Below are 9,285 nucleotides of genomic sequence, written 5' to 3' on the forward strand. Positions count from 1 at the left end.
TGGGACCTCCCTCCTCCCCTCCTTCCCTTTCCCCCTAGGCCCTTGTCTCCTTCTCCACCCTCCTCCTCTGCCCCGCTACCTCCCAAACCTTCTCCTCCTGTCTGTTGCTGTCTGTGTCTTTCCTCCGCATCCTAGACCCGTTTGAATTTGCCCGCCGTTAGATGGGGCTGTCTGGATCATGCCGGTGAGGGCCTTTTTGCATGCCCCGCTCCGGCGCGTCTTGGCCACCTCTCGTGTCCTTCCGTTACTCCTTGCCTCCTCCAAGATGGCGTCTGTTTTGCCGGTTCCGCCCCCTTCTTGCTGACGTCTTTCCGGGCCACCGCCATTTTGGATCCAGCTTTCTCCCTATGCAGAGGTGCGTGCGCGCTCTCCCGGCTCCCGCCCGAACCTGCTATCCGGCTCCTGCGTGTCACGGTGGGCTCCATCTGCCACGTGTTTCGCCGCCATCTTCTGCATCGAGATCCATCTTGACCGCCATGGGGAAATCAGTTATTTCTTCTTCGCCACGATCCGGACTCTCAGGGGGTAAGTGCGTTCAAAGCTTATTGTCTAGCCTCTTTCACCAGACTATTAGGGCATAGTTCCACGACGTCTCCTTCGTCAGTGAGCCTTGGGACCTGGTATAATTAACTTCGCAGCCCAACCAAACAGCTGCATAACTCGTAACTGGGGTTTTATTTCTCATTCTTAGGCTTTATCTTTCTGCACTCGGGGGGACTTTGGGGTCTGTGACCAGATGGGGTCCGGGGTTGGACTCGCCGGGTCAGCAGCTACGGGGCCTTCTCCCAGTTCCAGCTTGCTCAGGAAAGAGGGTCCATCTTCCGGGACCTTGATGGTGAAGGTTCTGCCTCCCCGAGCTACTAGTAAGCCGAAGGGGAAGGTCCACCGGTATCTGACTCCCTTCTCCCTCAGGGTTCTGGTAATGGGCAGCAGGTTTCTCCGGCGGGCCAGCGTCATTGGGGACAGGTCCTGGAACACCGAGAGCCTCACTCCTTCATGTTCCATAACAGGTAGGGGCCTGGTTTTATTAAGGATAGACTCTTTTGTTCTGTAGTAATGTAAACGTATTACTATATCCCTCGGCTGCTCATTTTGTAATGGTTTAGCCCTCAGTGCCCTGTGGCATCTGTCCATTGCCAGGGTGTCTTTAGGGGTCTCAGGGAGCAGTGTCTCCATCCAGTGCATGATGTACTCCTCACAGTCCAAGACACTCTCCGGGACCCCTCTTATCCTGAGGTTATTGCGCCTGTCGCGATTTTCAGCGTCTTCTTGACGCTCCTTTAATTCATTGATTTGCTCTTGTAAGTCTATAGATTTTTTGTCCTGTCTCCGGATGGCTCTTATGGATTGGTCCACTTTTGTTTCCAGAACTCCTGTCCTTTCTCCCAGCCCGGACACTTCCCTTTTCAGCTCTTTTATTTCAGCTTGAAAGAAAGCTTTAAGATCTGTGCAAAGTCTAGTTATGTCGCATTGCCTTGCCGGCAGTTATTCCTGCGGGGTTAATTCCTCCTCCTCCCCGTCGGGCTCAGTTTCTGAGCCGGCGTTTGAAGCTGGCGCCATTTCTGAGCCTGCACCGCGCGGCCCCGTTCTGCCAAAATATTCTGGTAGCCCTCGTTTTTTCGTAGTTTTGGGGGTCTTCCGCGACATCCTGGGTATTTGTTTAATCTTTGTATGTGTTTGTGTGCTGTTTTGTGGGAAATTCGGTAGATTTTGCGCGATATATTGGGAAGCGAGGCAGGGAGCTATCAGACTAGGCTGCCATACTCCTTGCCGTCGCGCATGCGCCTCACCACCATAACCCACGAAACAGATTTTAAGTATAGCCTGGGTCCCCCTGGTCCACCGTTTGTCCCCTTACCGTTCCACAGGAGTATAGCACAGCAGGGGAACTACAAGTTTCAGCAGCCTCAGGGGCTACAGGACGCATTGCCAGGCAACCAATAGGGCCGAGAGATGTATGGCAGTTAGAATTCTGACAGTTAAGGGGAGCGTTAGTTGGCAGCTGATTACTGAAGGAGTAGGGTGTGAGTGTGTAGGTGCCTGTGGCATCTGCAATAGGCCAGAGACCCCTGATAGGCACCAGCTAGGCCCAACTCCCCTCAGTTTGTGGCTTCTACAGGGACAAGCCCAGAAGATAGGGAAACTGCCCCTGTAGCTTGTAGTGAGGGACACAGACAGGACACAGTGGCATGCTGGCTCTTGGTGGTCTGAGACCAGACCACCCCCATGGAAGAGACTGTCCTTGAGGTAGACATCCCACCCGGATTATCGTTGGGTCCGTGTACCCCATTGCAGGACGCAGCGCACCTGGCAGGTATCCCATGCACAAGTGCACCAATATACACTATAGTGGCAGCGCTGAACACATGTAAGGGTGAGGGGTTATATCCTTGTGGACACTAGTGGTTGGGTGCTCGAGGGCCCCATCAGGTACTGTGGGGACTGAACAAGAGTGTGGGACACTGGGCGGGTGGTTACGGCCGTGCGAGGCCTGGTGGGTAGGCTGTAACCAGTAGCCATACTATCGTTCTGTATTAAAGTTATTTTATGTTTTACCCATTGCGTGTGGTTATTGTATAAGCATATGTATACTGTATAGGTCCTGTAACGGGTAATTCCACACAGTAGAATCCGTTAGAGATGGAGGCGCTGAACAATACTGTACCAGTTACACCCCAGGCTCCCTGCAGCGCAGGCTCAGACCTCCTGTAAGCCACAGGTATTGCACCACACACACACTGTAGCCACACATTCTCCAAGGGGGTGGGGGAAAGTGCACTACATAAACAAATGGAAAGATATTATCCCCTTCAGATTTTTCCAGAATACCCTTGGTCCACACATTTTTACATCTCATTCTGTTCTCAAGATCTTCTTGCTGTAATTGCAAGGATTGGTTCTCTTATTCGAAGGGAAGCTATTTTTCCCCCAAAATCTTGATGAATAGAAGTGTGGCAATACAGCGCAAAGATCCCCAAAACTTCAGAGTCTGGAGCCAACCAAGCGGTCCGTTTAATCAGGCCCCACAACTTTAAGCGTGTTTTGTTGAGCTATTTTTTCAGTAGCCAATATATCTGCAAACTCTGGAAATATGTGTATCAGATTTTTTCAAATCTTGCAATTTCTACATTTGCTGCTTTCTGGAAAGTTCAAGCTTTCGAAGTAGCAGATGGTAAAAGATATGTTCCCTTTATTGATGGAGCTCTAACTTTCTACAGCCCTCTTGCCAGGCCAAGGGAAATGTTTTGGTTATTAACCAAAATTTACCCTGCCCATATCCCCTATACCGTACACCTCTTACCATTCATTTTGGGTGAACAAGCCAAAATGAGACTCACGACAGCAAAAAAATGCTACTTGAAAGTATATAAAAACAAAAGAAAAATCCAGCTAACAAAAAGTTCTTGAAGAAATACAAAGATTACATACTGCTCTTGTGCCCCAAATTATCTGAACTTAAAATTATACTTGGATTCTCTCAATGCAGAGGCTTAACATACTGTATATGGTAGCAGACAAGGAACCGGAGGATTTATTTCAGGTATCCATATCCATATGGCTTTTTATATGGAGAAACTGAATGTCACCATCAGTCTTAGGTATCAAAAAAAAACAAAAAAAAAACAACCTTAATATTGTGATTCTGAAAAAAGGAAACGTATATATTTTTAAACTACATTTATTTAATTAAAGCTGAATGTATGTATTGTATTTTAAATATAAATACATTTTCTTTGCTCTGGGTTCTATCACCATTTTGTCTACAAAAATACATCCATTGAACGCTCAGTAACAAAGTAGGGTTCTTGCTAAATAGATGGCATTTCAGGCTTGGACACTGGCCGTTTAGAAGCCATGCAAATGTGCTTTATCATAAAACAAACCAAGAATATCTGGAATCTTAAAACAATAATCTTCTAGGGCAATCTGCTGGTTAAAAGCAGATCATTTTATTTTTTACATTTGGTTCTTGTATTGGGATTATGCATGTACATTTAAATATCATGTGATTTCTAACAATATTAATTAGTTAAAACATTCATGAAAAATCTTCTAGAAGTTTCTGTTGCTTCGAGTAAAGACGACGATATGCCATGAAGAATTGGGGATTTCTTTAATCTGGTCACTGGCACGTCTTCATAAACATGAGGTTCCCCATTCATTGTCATATCTATATTCTATTCTATTCTAAACGTGATGAATTACATATTCGTTCAGTAATAGCTGAAGTTACTCATATTAGTAAAAGTAAAGATCGGTATGACACCAGTTTCCAAAACGGTATTTATTGCCAGTTGTATACCAAAAAATATTTCTAATTTGTATGCAGTATTTATAGCTCAAAATATAATTTACAAATAAAGAAAATTAAAATGTTGCATATAAAAATTTGAACAATGATTCCCAACCAAGTGATTACATCAAGAAAACTATACAAATATCAGCAGTGCTATAGAATTACTTCTGTACAGAATTATTATTTTTTTATCCAAGAGCCATATAAATCCATGCGTATTCATTTAGCCGTTTTTGGTCTAAAGCGTCTCTTCATTATTAGATGATCGCTTTCTTCCTCTTTTCTGTCCATAATGATCTGAGAAGGCAAAATGTTAAACATGAACGTCATTTCCGGGGGATTTTTGTTTCCTGTCCCAGCGCGAGCAGTCAGGACCCCGACCACAGGGTCAATCCAGTGGCCGTGGGAGAAAGAACACAAAAGGTACTGCACCGACACACTTTATTCGAGCAAATACCCGGTATGTACCTGGCAGATACCTGGAATGCGCCGCTCCTCACCTCTGACAAGCCCCGTTGCATTTGCCTTCCCAGCCTGGGTTCATGCCTGGCTGATGGGCGGCTGGTCTGTTAAATGATAATGATTAGGATTTAATAGGCTGCAATGCTTCGCGTGTCTACCAGATGGCATAAATTCATGAATTGTAATGCAGTATATATATATGTACTGTGCAGTATTGCAGCAAACGGGAATAAAATGCTTCAATCCCTGTCGGAAAATAACTCAATGCACTCGGGCAGAAAACAGTCACAAACCTCAATACACCCGGGTATACCCGTATTCGTGGGACTAGCCGAGCTCGAATAAAGTGTGTCGCCAGTGTAATAAGGTGGGTTTTTTAGCACAGGCCCAGCAAAACGTAAAACCCGCAGGGGAAAAAAGAACACTAAGGGGAAACAAAAATCCCCCGGCCCCCACCTAACCAATTGTGAAACTAGTGTAACTGACGCTATGCAAATCTACAATCTTTCTAGCCATGTATTTAGTGAAGAACAACTTAAACTACTAAGAAAGTGACTCTCCTTCTCCCCTACCTCAGACTTCAACTTGTTCGAATGGGTGAAGGACCTAAATCTTTTCGGTAGAAAATTATTATTGCACAAGTTCCATGCGAAGAGGTCAAATGATAATGAACTTACCAGTGGACTAAGTGCTCAAGATAGACAAAATCTTGATGCTGTTATACAATTGTTGGAGCAGAACGTTTCTACTGAATTTGATATCACTGGGCCCTTCACCCATCTAAAGAATAAAAGTCACTTTACCCCCCCGATGAACATTTGTCCAGCAGTTGAGCTGTTTATTACCTGTGTTACAAGGGATTTGGAAGCCGAACCAGAACGTTATAGAACCATCAATAACCTAAGTACAGATGAAAGAAAGGGTTTGAAAGACCTTATGTGCGAGACATCATTTGTTATAAAGCCATCCGATAAGGGTGGAAATATTGTGATCCAGGACACCGATGCATATGTAAGAGAGAATAAGAGATTATTGAGTGATAAAGACTGATATGAGACCTTAGAGAACAGCCCTACCTCTAGATACAAACAGGAATTAATGTGTATTCTATTGGAAGCCCTTGATAGGGATATGATAAGCAGACAAGAATACGACTTTATGTACCCCAAATCACCGACTGTGGCGACTTTTTACACCTTACCTAAAGTACATAAGAGATTGAAATCTCCCCCTGGTCGCCCCATTGTGTCAGGGAACAACTGCTTATCTGAAGGTAGCAGCATTTACTTGGATAAAGTCCTTAGAGACTTTGTGATCAGTTTACCATCCTATGTTCAAGACACAAAGGACACTCTAAAGAAACTTAATGGTATCAATATCTCCACTGAGACCATTCTCGTTAGTTTAGACGTTGAATCTTTATACACCTCGATCATCCACGAGAATGGTCTCAACGCTGTTAACCACTTCCTAAAAACTAGGGATTGCAGATTTAATAGACATAACACATTTATCCTGGATTTAATCAGTTTCGTGCTTACCCACAACTACTTTGTTTTTGATGGCACCTATTACCACCAGACCCAGGGTACAGCTATGGGGACAGCATGTGCCCCTACATACGCTAACCTGTACCTGGGCTGGTGGGAATACGTCCACGTTTTCAATGAGGACCTATCTATGTATACTGACCATATCCTACTATGGATCAGATACATAGATGATATCCTCTTACTATGGGACGGCCCTCAAGACTGTTTACTCGAGTTTATAGACCATCTGAACAGGAACACATTGAACTTAAGACTGACAACTGTATTTAGTACTACATCAATAACCTTCCTTGACTTAGACATATACGTCGACGACGACAGGAATATCCAAACCAAAGTCTTCAGGAAGAGCACAGCGACCAATAGCTTGCTATTGGCACAAAGCCAACATCCTGCCAGTCTTATTTCTGGTATTCCAACTGGGCAATACCTTCGGTTACGTAGGAATTGCTCTACAACCCAGCAATTCATTGTACAGTCCAAAGAATTACGTGATCGGTTCCGTAGTCGTGGGTATAGCACTAATACACTCAATAAAGCATATCATAGAGCTCTACATAGTAATAGGGATTCTCTCCTGTCCTCCAATACACCAAAAAGGAAGGACAACATTATTAGATGCATTGGGACTTATAATAAAAGATGGTGGGCGATTAAAAGAATCTTCGCCCGCCATTGGCACCTTCTTTTATCTGATACTGATTTGAATAAAGTTCTTGGGCCCAGCCCGACTATCACAAGTAGGAGATCTAAGAACCTACGTGATAAACTCGTCCATAGCCATCATCAGCGAGCAAGATCAGAAACCTGGCTATGTCCCACTAAAGGGATGTTTCGTTGCCAAGGGTGTAAGGCGTGTAAATATGTCATTTCGGCCAAGGTGTTCGATAGCTCTGATAACATGCAACAGTTTAATGTGGATAGCTTTATTAATTGCAGAACAACCAACGTTATATACCTACTTATCTGTAAATGTGGAAAAAAGTACGTAGGTAAAACAACAAGGCAATTGCGTCGCAGAATACTTGAACATGTCAACTCGGTTAAGCATTTTGCAGAAACACCAGTGGCTAGACACGTCACGCAATTCCACAACGGTGATATGGACAGTCTCAAATTTATGGGTATCTACCATCTTAAGTGTCCGGCAAGAGGTGGCAATGTCGATCAAATGCTGTTAAGAATCGAAGCCGAATGGATCTACAAATTGAAGACCAGAAGTCCCTTTGGACTTAATGAAGGATTCACTTATACCCCATTCATTTGACCCATATCTACCGAATTTATTTCCCACTTATGGCTGTCTGTGTTGTCGTCCCTTGATCACCTTACAGGCCTAACACATTTTCTTGCACTTCTGAACACTATACACATTATCTATGCTGTAACTGGTAGTGGCCCTACCACTTGTTTATGTTGTCCCAGCCATGATATTGCTATACATTATATACCTTATTGTGATTTTTTTTATTTTTTATTTTTTTATTTAGAATCAGTGACTATATTACCTGGAGTATAAACCCATCCCCTTCTGCTGGCATTGGGTTTATTATTTGGTATAAATAACTACACACATCAAACATATACTGACACTAATATATTTATGTCATGTTATGTGTGTTTAACTTAGTGTAATTGTTCTCTTTTATTTCACTATGTTTCATGAACATGGTTGCACTTTTTTGCTGTAAAACAAGGGGCAATTTTGTCTGTCTCATCTTTGACTGCTTTCCCCCCCCCCTTTCCCCCTCTCTCCCCCCCTTTCCCCCTCTCTCCCCCCCCTCCTTCCTTGCCTGACAGCAACATTTATTGTGTGCTGGGGAATTAAGAAGCTGGACCTAATGAACCAGGGCATTACTCTATTACTAGCATGAGGCCAGAATATGGGACAGTATTTAATCTGCCTGTTTCTACATGCCCTGTACTAAATTAGGGGAGTCCCAGTTGATTTCTATTACCCCAAGCATGCGCAGTACTGCGGAGGAATAGTCCGCTTCAGTTGCTATCAGTCGCGTCATGCGCACTGACTAGTGAAGCTGTTCATTTGCATGTGTAGGGGAAGGAGAGAGGGAGGAATTGTATCAGCCCACGCATGCGCAGTAGCAACATTTGATTGTTACAGTACAACGCGATGCTGTGGATACAGATCGGGGGATGCCTGCGGGCACTTGGATATTAAGGATCCAATACATTACACCTTAGGGTATGTTATGACTTGGTTATTTGGGGGTTTTATTAGCAGTTGCGAGTGCGCTTTCCCGCGCATGCGCAATAGCGGCAAGTTGTCAATGTCTCCATGACAACCGGAGGGTTTAAATAGCGCTCGCCTCCCCTTGTGTGCAAAAATTGTCCCTGACGAAGCTCCATAGTAGGAGGACGCGTGATTATGTCATCAGTCCCCGTTATGGGGCTGTTTTTAACATAGTGTTTATTCCAGCAATCCACTAGTGCAGACATTTATCTAAAAACAGTGTAGCAGTTTGAGTATGGTATTATCTTGGCAGGGTTGCTAATGAGTATCTTCCTGTAGGCAGTGAATAATCCCTGCTGCTACGTCTGCTATTGCATTTTCTGCACGAGTGGTTATATCGCTGAGCTCTTTTGGGCTCACCTTGACTGGCTGCACCCCCTTGAGTCTCTAGGACTCCAGTAAAATTATTGACTGGAGTATCTATATACACATTTCTGTGAGCAATTGTTGGGTGCATGTATTTATACTATTTAATTCTTTTTTAAAGTTCATTATACCTTTCTTTTCGGTAATATATGTTTTAAGTATTATGTATTAAAAGTTATATTATATTTTACTCCCAGGAGTGTGCATATAAGTGAATTTCTTCAGGGATACAAACACATTGTATCCCCCCCTTTTTTCCTGATTCACTCCCATTCACGGTTGCACCTACCTGCATTGATAATTATCGATTAATAGACATTATTTAATTCAATATCTCAATTAGTATGATTTAGTTG

This window comes from Ascaphus truei, chromosome 3, assembly GCF_040206685.1.
Source record: "Ascaphus truei isolate aAscTru1 chromosome 3, aAscTru1.hap1, whole genome shotgun sequence".
Classification (NCBI taxonomy): Eukaryota; Metazoa; Chordata; class Amphibia; order Anura; family Ascaphidae; genus Ascaphus; species Ascaphus truei.